The sequence below is a fragment of the Pistacia vera genome, unplaced genomic scaffold (assembly GCF_008641045.1).
Source record: "Pistacia vera cultivar Batoury unplaced genomic scaffold, PisVer_v2 Contig1490, whole genome shotgun sequence".
Classification (NCBI taxonomy): Eukaryota; Viridiplantae; Streptophyta; class Magnoliopsida; order Sapindales; family Anacardiaceae; genus Pistacia; species Pistacia vera.
Genome location: NW_022195566.1, coordinates 1 through 15,258, shown reverse-complemented (window position 1 = coordinate 15,258; position 15,258 = coordinate 1). Strand labels below are relative to the sequence as shown.

At 37.2% G+C, this 15,258-nt stretch overlaps 1 long non-coding RNA gene across 1 annotated transcript; it reads right to left on the bottom strand.

Moving 5' to 3' along the window:
• Positions 1-4,582: 4,582 nt before the first annotated feature.
• LOC116124118 lies at positions 4,583-5,065 on the bottom strand. Its single transcript, XR_004127165.1, has 3 exons — positions 5,032-5,065; positions 4,891-4,935; positions 4,583-4,717 (listed from the first exon to the last, which is right to left on the bottom strand). It is a non-coding gene; the product is annotated as an uncharacterized LOC116124118 (long non-coding RNA).
• Positions 5,066-15,258: the final 10,193 nt, after the last annotated feature.

Here is a 15,258-nt window from a genome sequence, read left to right as displayed (position 1 = left end):
TCAATATAGAATAATAAAATTATGTAAATGAAATTAATGTGTCTACAGAGAAGGGGAGAGAGGGACCTTTAAATCCGTTGAGCTCTCTGCATCTGATATCTTGGAAAAACGATTGAGATCTAGAGGTCTCCATTTGAAGTTAATCGATGGATCCGGAGAGAATGAGAAAGTAAGAGAGATTTGGAAAATTTGTATTGTGCAACATTGAAATGTTTTTATTGCTTTCAATTTGGCGCCATGGCAATGGTTTCGAGCGGGGCGGGGAACTCAAATTCCTTTTGGCGGTTCTCTTATTTGTTTTACTTTTTATGTTTTTCTTCTAACCTCCCTGAATTTCGGTATAAGTACAAAAAAATCCTCTGTAGTTATGAAATTTTCGATTACCTCCCTGGTAGACTGGTAGTAGGCATGAGGCAGGGCCCCCACTCCCCGCCCCCTCCCCACAGGGAATTTTGGCAGCTCGTCCCACCCCATTAATTGATCATTAACACCAATTTAATTATGAGAATAAACACATAACAAAAACTATTTGAGTATTAGTAAGCACAATAATTAATTCTTTTTCAATAATGAGATTAGTCCAAAATACAGACTCATTATATATTTGATCAATTACACCAAATAAAAAGACCATTTAAGCATTGCCATAATTTTTTTAAAGCTATACTCAAATCCATAGGTAAAATCCTCCATGTCGAGGTATTTCCCTAAATTTTCCTTATGAAAACATAGGACAACATCAATTGAAACATGATCAATTTTAGGTTCAACATCGGCATTTGGCGAACGGCAATATATGAAGTCAGCTAAGGGCAAATGGTGACAAGTTTAAGACTTAAGGGTTAGGGTTTGTTCTTATTCAATTGATTAGGACTTAGGTTTAGGGAAATTGAGAAAATATAGGTTTATATAGGTAGGATAATTAGATGAAATATATAGGGGTGTTAGTGTAAAGTACACATATATATATTATGTATGAGGTTATTTATATATTATGTATGGGGTGGAGCAGGGGACAGGCACTCTTTGTCCTTGTCCCTTCCCTAGGGACGAGGAATAAAACTCCTATCCCCGTAAAAACCGGGGAATCCCCGCCCGATATGGGGTAGGGTGGGACAAGCCTCAGAATTCCAAGGCCCATTGCCATGCCAACCTGGTACTGGTAATTAACAATGTTTTAATAACCAACCCGAGGTGAAACCCAACAAAGTTTTTGGGTTCTAAGTTGACCGGTTTAATCGGCAAGTCAAACCGAGTGACAAAACTTTTAAAATTTAGCAAATACACCTCTAAAAATCACAATTAAGTCTCTATATGTTTGAAATTTAGCCAACACACCCCAAATACAAATCAATTGGCGACTGCAACACCCCAAATGCAATCACAATCGTCCTTCGAGCCCATTCCCAAAAAAATCTACCCAAGATCTGGCCGAAATCGATCGACGTCGGTGTCGATATTCTAAGCCAAATCACATTGATGCCGGCGTCAACAACCCTCCCTATCACCCTGAAAATTCTCCCTTCTTCCTCTCAACCAAAACCTATGTTACCCCACCCTCGTTAGCCTCGCCAATCACTGGCGAAAGTCGACTCTTTCCGCTGCCAATTTTTTTCGATTTTTGGTCTATTCACTCACCGAAAATCAACTCCGTCGCCACCATTGCACTCACCGACACTTTTTCTTCAAAAGCCTCAACATCCCAACCTTTAATTTTTCACCGATTATTATCCCAAATTATAGGGGTTTCGGTGAATAGGGAAAATGTTAACCCGAACTGGTGAAGCTCCTAGGTCCCTGTTAAACCGACCAGGCTAGGTTAGGTTTTAAAACAGTGATAATTAACACATACAACATTATTCATTTCTCATTAAAATAATTTTACTCTTTTACTTCTAGTATGTATACAAAAACAATTTTTAAAACAACTTTTTATATAAAGTCTGTAAATGTAATATTATTAATTTTATTTATTATTAACCTCGATTTTTGTTATTGTTGTATTCCCTTATGTAGGCCTTTAATAAATTCCCTGTCAAAAGCAAAGTCTCTATTTGTTTTAATATTTTTACACTATCATATTCCTATAATTATGAAAATACATGATAAGTTGCATAATTTGAGTGTTTTTAGGGTTGTTTTAATGTTAGTTTAGTTAACTTCTCATTTGTTTCCTTTGTTTTGATGTTTGTTTTTGTTAAGTTTGAGATATGAATGGTTACCTATTGACTTGGATAACTTTTGTGTTTTTTAGGCTTTGATTGAGTAGATTGGAGTATTGGAATTAAATTGAGACTTAAAGCTTGAAGAAGTTGAGATTACTTAACATTCTTGAAGACCACGACCATGCCTTGCTAGTTCACCATGGCCATGGTGGTGGAACAAAGAGAAAACAAAGAGACCAGGAAGCACCATGTCCTACGTTGTGGTGACTTAAATTTGGTCACGGCCAAGGTTATGGCGGAAACTATTAGGGTGTTTTTATTAGTTTTTCTTTCTTTTTTCACTTAGGACTCTTTTGGGTATTTAAGTATAATTGAGATTAGTTGTCAAAAGACGAATTTTGCATATTTTTTAGAGAAGAAGACGAATTCTTGAGGCTTGAAGACTAAAGATCGAATTGAAGAGTTTGATTTTTGTTTCTTTTCAAGTCTGAATATGTTTTCCTTCTTCTTTACTTATTCCTTTATTCTTAGGAAGGAGTAAATCCCTTTTGTTAGGAGAGGATGGAACCCTAATCATGTTTTGAACAATTTTTATTCTTAATACCAAATTTATGTTTATGAATTTGTGCAAGAGTTTAGACTTAATGCTTTATGAATGTTTGATTGATTCAATTACCTTGATGATGTTTTGAATAGAGAAGTTAGGGTTTATTGTTTAATTCATATTCATAATTGTTTTATCGGAATAACATTGCACAACATATTAAACTAGAAGTAATCGAATAGAGATTCTAGGATTAATTTGTGGTTCATCTAATTCATAACCGAATAGGGTGAATTAGTCGTAAGGGATTGATAAATTTATGCTTCTTAATTTCAGAGTAACCGAATAGGGATCTGTATTAAGTTGAATATTATGCCTGAATAAGGATAATTGGCCTTAAAAGAATCCTACCAATTCATAGCACAAACGGGTATTAAGAGTAGTTGTCAAGCATAATTAGAGGGAAATCTGTACCCTAACTTCATTGATATTGCAAAGTTCATCACATTATTTATTTGTTTAATTTAGTTATTTTTAATCCGCCACTTTTACACTCTAAGATTTCATTTTCTCAAATAACGTGTAGGTAGTTTTAGGTAATTACAAATATTTGTTTTGATCTCTGTGGGACGATACTCAAACTCATCACTTTATTACTTGAACACGACTAGTGCACTTGTTAAGGTTGATTTAGTCGCATCAAGTTTTTCCCTATTCTGAAAATCATATTCTATTTCATTCAATTACTTTTAAACCCTTAGGTTTGTTAATTTAACTAAACACCTCCCAAAATTTAGAAATTGACAAAAACATCCCCACCCACCCACATTTGCCATATTCCAGCCACCACCGCCAAAAGGTGGCCGAAATCTGGTATAATGGCGCACTACCGGCTGGATCTTGCCGGTAGTGCGCTGATATAGCCTTTTTCTACTAGATCCACCGTGGATCTGGTCAAAAAAAGCTAGATCTACAGCCAAAGATCTGGCCGTAGCTAGTCGTCAACGACAGCCATATCTTTGGTCGTCGTTGACGACTAAACACGACTAGATCTGGCCGTCAATTGCTAGATTTAGTCGTAGATCTGACATTTTCTAGCTAGATCTACGGTGGATCTGACTGAAAAAGGCCATCTTGGTGGACGACCGGCCAGATCCAACCGATCGTGCACTGATACGGTGAATCCGGCCACCCTCCGACGGTGGTGGTCAGTTGCCTGTATTTAATGGGTGAATAGGGTTGTTTTTGTAATTTTTATTTTTTATTATAGAAGTGTTTAATAAATTAACAAACCTAGAGGGGTGTTTTTATTAATTTTTAAATCTTGTCTCGTTATTCCTACCCAGCTTTTACTTTTTCAAAAATATTATCCCAAATACTAAAACAAAGGCACCCAAAATTATTTGGTGAGAGTTTGTACTTAATTACTTCATTTATTAAAACAATCAATACGTAGATAAAAGACAATGCGAAAATAAAAAATAAAAAATAATAAAACATGCGTGACCATCAATTGACAAAAGTGATTAACCTTTGTTTAAGAATTTCATCTACATTTAGAAACATAAATTTGAATCACTAATTAAAATTGTCTAAGAGGATTCCCGCCTAAACACCAAAAATATTTCAAAACTCAAAAACCACAACATAATGAAATCAACAGAGGAAAACTCAATCAAGTCGATGATCTCTTCCTTTTGGTAACCTTTTTCGTCGCTACTTCACCGATCTCAGATCCGAAATACGACGACGTAGAAGCAGAAGAATCTCGGCAGTTACCTGCAAAAGATTCTGAAAGCTGAGAGGCGTTCGTGTCGGTGTCGGCGTCGGTGTTAGTGTTGTTTATGACACTGATGGAACTGACACAGCACTCGCCCCAAGCAAGGTTGTTTAGGTCAGTCGTTATTTCGTTCAGAGTGATAGATGCGCATGGCGAGATTTTCTCTTTCAGAGTGGAGCGTGATGGATCCATCAGATTCAATGTCCGCGCAACATCGGTTAACACACTCTGTACAAATTAGAAGAAACAGAGAATATTTTGTTTGGCTCTTAAGAAAATAGAATTATAATTATCTGCGTAATTTCTCAAGAAACGAACAGAAACTTCCAAATTAAACAAAAGCTTAATCGGTTGAGTTTAATGATGTCGTTTAATTTGGTAAGCAATCATCTAATCCTAACCTGGGAACCTTTGGTGATTTTCTTGAAACCATGCATGGCGATGATCTGCAAAAGTAACAAAAACAGAATAAAAATTTAAATCATTCATATGTGCGAAGTTAGAATTATTATAATTCAAATGAGTTTTGATCAAAAGAAAACCTGATTGAGAATATGCTTTTTGAGATGTGATGGCTGCTGAGAGAAAACAAAATCCATGTATTTTTCCATGGATAGCTTCTCCTTGCTTCCTTTCATTTTTTGAATATTTTGAGTCACTCGTTTTCTTCCGTCCAGTAGCTGTTATATAAGGACCACAGTCTGAGCCTCCGAGGGACTCATGCGAATGTCATCGTGTTTGTTAATTGCCGACGTGGCAATTAAGAGCTCATCCAATCAAATTTGGTTTCGTTGTGTGTATTATTGATTTGAAGAAGGCCGCTATTATTATTAGAGAAAAAAAATTTGTATTTTTCTTTATTTCCAATTTTTTTATTTCATAATAGTAATTTTACTTTAATTAATTAACATTAATGAATTTAATAATTTGTATTCATGCATACCAGCATTTTTTTTTATTGTAAATGTGTATAAAATCCATTTAATAAATACTCTGATTTCAAAAAGCTACCTATATAAAATTGTTTGTAAAATAATTACATATGCCTCTTCTTATCAAGTTCCGGAGATCGTTTCAGTTTTATTAGTAACGAGGATTTGAAAAGTTACACATTGATAATCAGATAATTTCTTTTTTCAAAAATAACAAAATAGAATCACAGTCAATTCCTATTATGGCTAAAAAATCATGGCTGACGTTAGCCTACGTTAGCAAGCACCGATCAGAGTTTAGGAATGAGGATTTGCCATATCGCTCCATGACATAAAGAATATGGATGTCATCAACTTGACAGATTCAGGTTTTGTTTGTAAGTGATTGAGGGCCCCACACTTGTCAAAGCCCCAGATAATTTGAGGATATTTCCTAAGTAATCAGTCAATGGGAGGCAAGGAAGGACTTGTACGACGCATACCCACTTGCAGATTTGTAATCATTATCTTGAATTCCTCTACTATAAATAAAGGACTCCTCCTCTTATTTTCGGGATTTTGATACTGAACCTGCTTTCTGATTGTAATCTTTATTTTCAGACCTAAGATAACCTACGAGAAAGAGACTGACTTGATATTCTCTCTAAATACTCAATCATTGTACCTCTGTTCGCAGTTCACTATATGCGATCTCTTGTAATCTCTCATATATAAAAGAAACAGTGGACGTAGGATTCGCTTTAAGCATCCGAACCACTTTAAAAATCATATCTCTCATTTATTATTCAGTCTTTGTATCTGATTATAATCATTCACGTGTAATTTCTAAGACTTTCTTAGTACTTTATATGTGCGAGGTCGTTGGTGTAAAAATACGCATCAACAGTTTGGCGCTAGAAAGAGGGCCCTTAATTTCATATTCGCTCTTCATTCAGAATCTCTGATCAATGAGTTCTACTTGTGAACAAATGACTCGTGGTCTTGAAACTGAGCGAACTAGCACCAACAACGAGGAAATCCCTCAGGTACAAGATGTTTCTTCTCTTGAAGTACCTCCAACTCCCCAAGGTGCCGCGATGGACATTCTCTCGACCTCCCAGCTCGATCCTGTTATGATGAGTTATCGGGAGATGTTCAATAATACTCTTCAAACAGTTAGTTGAAGGCTAGATCGTTTGGATCAGGTTGTACCGCCCAATTCTGATAAGGTAGTACCACCTCCAAAGACGCCTGTAGGTCATGCTAAAGTGTGAAAATGAGCGAAAGCTCATACCACGTGCACTATAGCGCGTAAAAATAAGGGAAAGCAGGTGACTAACGATGGGCTAAAAGGCTCAAAAGGGCCAGTTCAACATGTAGAATACTTGTAACTTTGCAACTTGGCGGTATGTCACATCATGAGTCGTCTCACGCCACATTATATGGGCACCCCCATAAGAGTGTGCGGCATGGAGATTCCCACTATTGTCGAAATGATGGTTTCGACCTTCACCGCGAGGGAAATGCCCACCGAACACAGGTTGGTTCTGACCATCGCAAAGGTCGGGATAACTCTCTCAGCCATTCAGTACCTTCACATGACTTTAGCCAGCATGTGTCAAGGTATGTCAGAGGCTGCGACCAAGGCGAGGAAGAGTCCGATTAGCAGTCTTTCCTCGATCGCAATCGTGGGGAGCGAACCCACATTGGGGAAAGCGATCCTCATATGGCTTTGCTTCCTCAGATTGAGGAGTTGCAGTAAGCTTTGGATCAGCTCAGAGCTCATCAGAATGAGCAAGGGCAGGTTGCTCAGGCGTCTCCCTTTTCTCCAGCAGTTTTGACTGCTCCTTTCTTGTCAAGATTTAGAATGCCCGACATACAAGCATTCGATAGGAATTCTGATCCGTAGTTAACAATGATGACTAGTAGGGGTACTCAAAAAAATGCAAAAACCGAATCGAACCTAAAAACTGGTTAACCTAAAAAAAGGTTTGGTTACGGTTCAAGAAATTCAAAAAACTGAATTTCCAGTTCGGTTAACGGTTCGGGAAAAAATCAAAACTGGTTTTTTGGACCAGTTTATATATATATATATATATTAAATAAAAAAAAATTATATATTAAATAAAATAATAATAATTTAAACTAAATCCCTAAAAACATTGTTAGTAGTGGTTAATGGATATGTATGAATATTTAATTTTTATTTGGATATGTATTGTTTATGTTTAAAATTTAATTTAGGAAAAAAAAAAAAAAATTATCCAATAAAAAAGGGGAAAACCGGTTAACCGAAAAACTGGTTTTTTCCCAAACCAATTCGGTTTTGGTTCGGGAATTTTCCCGAACTGAAAAACCTTTTCAGTTTAGAAAAGTGGTTAACCGCTTTTGGACACCCCTAATGAATAGTCCTTGGCCATTTTCTATGTGGGGAATTGATCTCATCATACCCATGCCAATTGGTAAATGTGGCGTTAAATATGCAGCGATTGCAATAGATTATTTCACTAAGTGGGTTGAAGTAGAGCCTCTGGCTGCGATCACTACCAAGAAGCTTAAAGATTTCATATTTACGAATATAGTGTGCCGCTATGGGATTCCTTATACACTCATCTCTAATAATGGGAAACAGTTCGATAATGAGGAATTCAAACAGTTTTACAAAGAGCTGGGGATTCATAAGAAATTCACCTCAGTGGCATGACCACAGGCTAATGGTCAAGTTGAAGCTGTCAACAAAAAACACACATTGAAGGCCAAACTTGGCGTAGCTAAGGGCAATTGGGCCAATGATCTCCTAGAAATTCTATGAGCATATAGAACAACTTTGAGAACCTCTACTTCAGAAATACCCTTTTCACTGGCATATGGTTGCGAAACAATGGTTCCAGTGGAAGTGGGAACTAGTTCACTTCGGAGAGAATTTTACAAGGAAACAGACAATGAAGCACTCTTATATGCAAGTTTGGTCTTAGTTGAAAAATACCGCAACAAGGCTCGGTTAAGGATCACTTCCTATAGTAGCAGGCAAAAAGATTCTTGGACTCTAAAGTCAGAAAAAGAGACTTCCAGATTGGCGATCTGGTGTTAAAAAAAGTCTTTCTTGGTACAAGAGAACCAAGTGCTGGGGTATTGGGACCTAACTGGGAAGGCCCATATCGTGTCGCTACGGTGATATGACCTGGAATGTATCACCTCAAAATGCTTAATGGTTTTGAAGTACCGCGAGCTTGGAATGCTGAGCATCTTCGCCCCTATTATCAGTAATTCCGAACTCGCTTATAGCTTGATCATTTTTTACTTGTAAAGTTTTCATTGTTGTAAATACTATGAATAAGATTATTCAAATTCTTCTCAAAGAATTACTTGTGTCGTAATCTCAAGTTTTTAATAATCTTGTTATTTATAACGTTTTACAAGTTTTATGATTGGATATGCTACATTTGTTTTGTGAAGTACTTAAGTTATAAAAGTGCTATCACAATTGGTCAAAAATTCATTTTTATATATTTAAAAAATGAAAAAAAAAAAAAAAAAAAAAATACAAAAAAAAAAAAAAAAAAAAAAAAAAAAAAAGCATAAAAAGACTATGTTCTAAGTACAAGAAAGGACAATCACTGGTCTCGATCACCTGAATCCTTGACTCCAGCCACTTCGACCTCTAGATCGTCCGGTTGATCCCAAACTCTAGGTTGTCTGCTTGATCCTTAGGGACTTCTGCTTCCTGCTGATCGTTCTCTGGGGCAGGCTCTTGTTCTTCTTGCTTATTAGCCTTGACCATAGAAGCGAGAGTAACTTGGTATTCCCTGGGGGAGGTCGGAGATATCCATGTTAGGATTGTTTGGCCACAAGCTATAAATAGCTTGCAGTGCCCAGTGAGCAGCCTTCCTTTCCATTTCGAGGTTCTGTTGCCCTATTTGCTTGGTCAGCAAAGTGATTCGCCCATGAGCCAACTTAAGGTTTGTTTGCAGTGCATTCTTCTCTTTCTATGAGTTTTCCCATAACTCAGCTCGAGTCTTTTTTGTTACTTTTTCACGCTCTGAATTCGCTTACAGCTCCTTTTCTCTTTGGCTGAACTTTTTAGTGAGCCTCGCTATTGTTCGTTGGAGCTCTTAATTGTCACTATCTTTCTTCTCGAGCTCGATCTTTTGGAAGTTTGCTGCTCACATAGCGGAATTCCTTTCAGTCAGATATACATTCGTCTGAATGTGGGCGGCCTTTGCTTCTTCATCTGAAGCTGCAAGATCTTGCTTTAGTTTGGCAATTTCCTTTTTCATGTCATGGAGTTTGCTAGCATATTTGATCTTCATCTTATTGTGGGCCACATTCAGGGCAAGCAAAGACTACATGGAAAGGAATAAAGAGTTAGTTTTTTCTTAAAAAACTAAAAGATCGACTTATATGAAAGAGTTTTCAAAGAAAACAAGTAATTTTACCTGACTTTGCATCTAAAGTGCAGTGGCAACCAGATTAGTAGGTCGAGAATCCACGAACCTGTCAAAGGTTATGGCGAGTTGGCATTCTAAAAGCGTGTAAACCATCAGCCGTAAATGGTTTGGTAGTTGTCCTAAATGATTCAATACTGACGGGTCAAGTCTAGTCGCGACAAGGACCCCTTCGACCTGTTGCTTGCCTACTTCCCCTTGAGCTGCTGTAGTCGCTCCTTCTTTCCATTGCGAGCTCCCAAGGGTATTCGAGGGCCTGGGAGCATCCCTCAAGGTCGTCCTCGTTGAGAAAAGTTGATAGGGTTGTAGCCTATCTACCAATATCCTGAAACCTCCTGGCTTAGATTCAGTTTCCTCTTCGGTGGATATTGTCTTTCTCTTCTTTGACTTTTGGCTTGTGGTTTTCTTCCTTGGCGAGCGAGCAACGGCAGGTCAGGGAGCTTTTTCATATCGCTCAGTGGTTTGTTACCTTTTGGCACCAATTTGTATCCCCTTTGTAGGGATATCATTGGAAGTCACTCCAGCTGGTTTAGTTGGATTAATCTTGGGGAATACGAACCCCCTAGGCTTTTTCGTCGTCTTTGCGACCTTCGGTGGCATAGTTGCTTCATGGCATAAAGATGGGTCAGTAACAAAAAAAAAAAAAAAAAAAAAAAGTCTTATTTTGTTAATAAAGACTTAAAGTTTTTCTGTGTAAGAAATACTTACGAGCTGGACCTTTTAAAGATGCGTAAGGGGTGAAAAACCCATAGTTTCGAAGGTTGGCAATAGTCACGAGTAGCCTTGCATATCAACTCTAGTCGGGCAATTGACCAAATGCTTCAATGCGGTTGCGATCAACTAGTGCTGATAGTCTAGTCATTTTGTTTCCGACAAGAAAGCAAAATATTAGTTAGCCTAATATATTAAAGAAGGGTTAAAGTTAAAAGATGAGCGATCTGGAAATTAGAAGGAAAACCTACTTGGCTCCTTCAAAATTACAGACTCCATGGTACACGAAGAAAAAATACTTACCCTAACGTTGTTGGGGTTGTTAAAGTAGGTGCTCTAGAGCTAATCAATTATTGTAAAATTGACTTTGTAATAAATGTTTATTTATCAATAAAATGCATATTCTATTATATCACGTAAATCATATTATATGTATTGATATATGTCCTTAGGATGGTAGAACCGTGATGAGGGTATCAAATATTTCAAATCTTGATAGTGAGAACCTTATGATCACATATGGTAGCCATTCTAAAAACGTCTGAAGCCCCAGTATTATTCTGAGCAAGGACACAGATAGTATGCGCGGTAAGGCTATCATAGTGTTGAACGACCCTGTCGAAAGGCAGTGACTGATCTCACTTTTCAAGGTTGTTTGTCGATAACCTGGTGTAACGCATGGGTGTTTGCTAGAGGCAAGTTCACTGGACAAACCCACAAGAGGATTCCATATGGATGGTAACCCTAGTGTCTATGGAATAAATCCTCTAACGGATGGTGGTGCATGTGATCCTTAGATTGAGATCACCGGAGTGCCTTGTGCACCAATTGGTGTAGTTTGACATTAGCCCAACGTAGTTCTATTCAGAGCTATCAATACGGTAGTGATTGGCTACATTGAGAAGTGTATCGAGACTATGGTGGATTGACAAGGGATTCATCACTCTTGGGTATGGGAGAAGTTATCTCACTGGTTAATTTAGTAAATGACAATGACACTAAATCTGTGGCCACAGTGGGATTGAGTTGATGCTCAATCCAATTTAATATTCATGTCATTGGTCTAGTAACTGAATACAAACATGTCAAAGATATCTGAGGTTGACACTATTTCTGTATCTCAATCTCGATGAGATAACAGTTGATGAAAGGATTTGATTGCACGGTAACCATACCATTGATAGGCTGCGGTTTCGCTGAATCCGAATCTATCGAGTGGCCATGATTCCTTGTTAGGAGCCAATCTTGGTATGTGTGTAGTGAGACGATTAATTGATGTTAATCGCGATACTACACACTGCTAATATGATGAGGACCCTACGAATCACACACTTATAAGATAATTTAAGAATCAATTTGTGAGAAGGGTATTTTCGTCTTTTAGGAGAAAAATGGTATTTTGGTAGTTTAACAGTGCAATTAAATTTGTTGAGGTTGTTGCCTGTATTTAATTTTAATATTAAAATTAAATTAGTGAGATTATATTTAAATATATCTCTGTATATATTTAAATGAATTATTATTATTAATTGATTTTAATAATAATAATAATAATTAATTAATTAAAATATCATAAAGGGTGTGTTTGGTTGCAAGGGTAAACTAGGGTTGGAGCCCATGACTATTTCTAAGTGGAATCGGGTTTTAATTGTTGCACTATATAAGTGTAACTTAAAATTAAAACATAATAGAATTATTCATTTAATTAAAACCCTAGCCACCTTATCTCTCTCTCTCTCTCTCAAGAAGAAAATTTTTCTTGTTCTTCTTTCTTGATTCTTGAAGCCCTTGATTGTTCTAGCAAAATAATCAAGAGTTCTGCGGATTATCTTCGTGTGAACTTCCGTGAGCGTGATCCTACTTTGGATCGATTGGCGAAAAATCAAGTGAACAGTAATAGTGAACAGTGATCATGAATAGTAACTATGAACAGTGTTCTCGTCTAAAATTAGAGATATTCGAAGGAACCTCCAAACATACATAAGTATTCTAATCCTTGAATGGATTTACTTTATACATTTTTTTGTTTATAAACATGTAAACGGTATAATCTATATTCGGATCTAAGCAAAGAATGGTAATTGATTTACCGATTGAATTTTTGTTTTTTGGATGCGTATGGTAGATCAATTACTTACAGGGGTAACCAAATATCTCTCCTTCGATCATTGATCGCTTGGAGAGGTAGTACGAATCTTTATCTTTACTCCTCTTTAAGTAATAGGCGCAGCCGAGTTCCTCTGCTGCTAGCTCGCCAAGATTGTGTTCGCCAAATGCGATATTCATAACGACCGCTATCATATACGCATTTGGCGTCAGTTGGAATGGCGTGATCTTGAAGTGGTCGAGAATTAACCTGATGTAGGGTTGAAGGGGTATCCTTACTCCACATTTAAAGATTGCTTCCGAGATCACGGCCAATCCCTAGGGAGGATCTTGAGCAGTGTGCGACCTGTGTTGAAACATGTTTACATTGATCGTGTATTGGTCAATTGCTCTTTGACTTTCGTCTTTCTAAATTATTGATCGTATCACCTTTCTGGGACCCGTCGAGGTGCCCAGTGGTTGCGAGCTTCCCTTTCCGACTATTCTCGCCTCAGGGATGTCCATTGCTCTTAGAGTCTATAAAGGGGCAACATGTAGGGGTGACTTAAACTTCGCATAAGTTACCTTGTACGACAACTCAAAAGAGTAAAATAACCCTGGTTCTTCTTCCATAGCCCTAAAAACCCTAAAAATTCGTAAGGAAGATTTTCTAAAGATTTATGCCCTAGGTTTCAACTCTTAAAAGTTTTTCTTTTCAAACACTACCCAAGAATGTTCCTCATCTAAACCTACTAGAGATTCACACCCACTATTACTGTAAAAACTAAGTTTTTGATAGGAATGAAAAGAGAAAAAGAGAAGAAATTTTTTTACCTCTTGAGTACTGGGAACGGATGTCCTGTTGTAACGTTGAGTGCGCATCAATGGGGAAGAGGATGAACCAATCTCTTGAGTGCAAAAACGTTGTTTTTCTCTCTAAAAGTTTGAGTTTTGTGAAAAAACTTGGAATGGGCTTTGGGTTTTATAGGGTGGAAGACGACGTTTGGTTTCCTTTATAAGTGACGTTTGGGTGGGAACGCGTTTCCAGCCATTGATTATGACCACGTGTCATTAATCTGCGCAAAGAGCAACCTTCACGCTTCGTGAAGATCAATCAGCGTTTCTCTTTATTGAAATCGCCAAAAGTCGGCGTGATTATCTCTTCCACATTAAATGCGCCTCATCCGCATTTAGCATTTAATGCTTCAAAAGGGAATGTCGTTTCAGCATGACTTGCATTTAGTGCTCATGGTTGACACTTATTACGTAGAGACACATATGTCAGATAAAGCTTATTTTATTGACCAAGACAATTGTCAAGAGCGACAGATAACATCTGAGGAGGTCGTTTGAATAAGACATCTTTTCCGCATGTCAGATTCGAACACCGAGCAAAATGATTCTCCTTTTTCGATAGCAAAATATTCTAAGTGTTTCCAGGTCATGAATGACAGGTAGAGCATGGCACATATTTTCATAGCACTGATTATGATCTGGATTAGGTCGCTAGGCCTTTGTGAAATGATCACTTTGGGTCGCTTGTGTAGTTCTCGAAAATCCATGTCACGATCTACACTCAATTTGCTGGTCGAGTCAGACTATCAGCCTCATGTCATTTGTAACAGTTTGGCTATTCTCAATTGTTAGTTCGGGCAAATACTCCTCGAGGCAAGTCAGGTCGCGACATAATCATGAAGTTCTCAATATTCAATCTTTGAACCTTAAGAACTAGGGAGCTTCTATTATGCCTAAAAAATCAAGGCTGATGTTAGCCTATGTCAGCAAGCACCGATCAGAGTTCAAGAAGGCTTTGGGTCTCCCAAGAGTTGCCACGTCGCTCCATGATAGAAAGAATGTGGTTGTCATCAACTTAGCAGATTTAGGTTTTGTCTATAAGTGATTGAGAGCCGCACACCTGTCCAAGCCCCAAATAATTTGAGGATATTTCCTTAGTTATCAGCCAATGAGAGGCAAGGAAAGACTTGCACGACACCTACCCACTTGCAGATTTATAATAATTACCTTGAATTCCTCTACTATAAATAGAGGACCCCCTCTCATTTTTGGGATTCTGATACTAAACCCGCTTTCTGATTGTAATTTTTATTTTCAGACCAAAGACAACCTGCAAGAAAGAGACTGACTTGATATTCCTCTGAATACTCAGTCATTGTACCTCTGCTCGCTGTTCACTATATGTGATCTCTTGTAATCTCTCATATATAAAAGAAACAGTGGACATAAGATTCGCTTTAAGCATCCGAACAACTTTAAAAATCGTATCTCTCATTTATTATTCAGTTTTTATATTTGATTATAATTATTCACGTGTAATTTCTGAAACTTTCTTATCACTTTACATGTGCAAGGTCGTTGGTGTTAAAATCACGCATCAACAATTCTCTAAACACATTTTTTTGTATTTCTACTATTCACTAAAAGTGAAAAACATATGAATAAGTTTAAAAAACAATAAATTTAATAATTAATTTATCAAACACTTTTAATGATTTAGCGTAAAAATAATAATAATAAAGTTTTTATGAATTACAACAATCACAAACACACTATTAGTTTAAGGTTATATAATAGAACATAGCATATCTTCGTTCATATA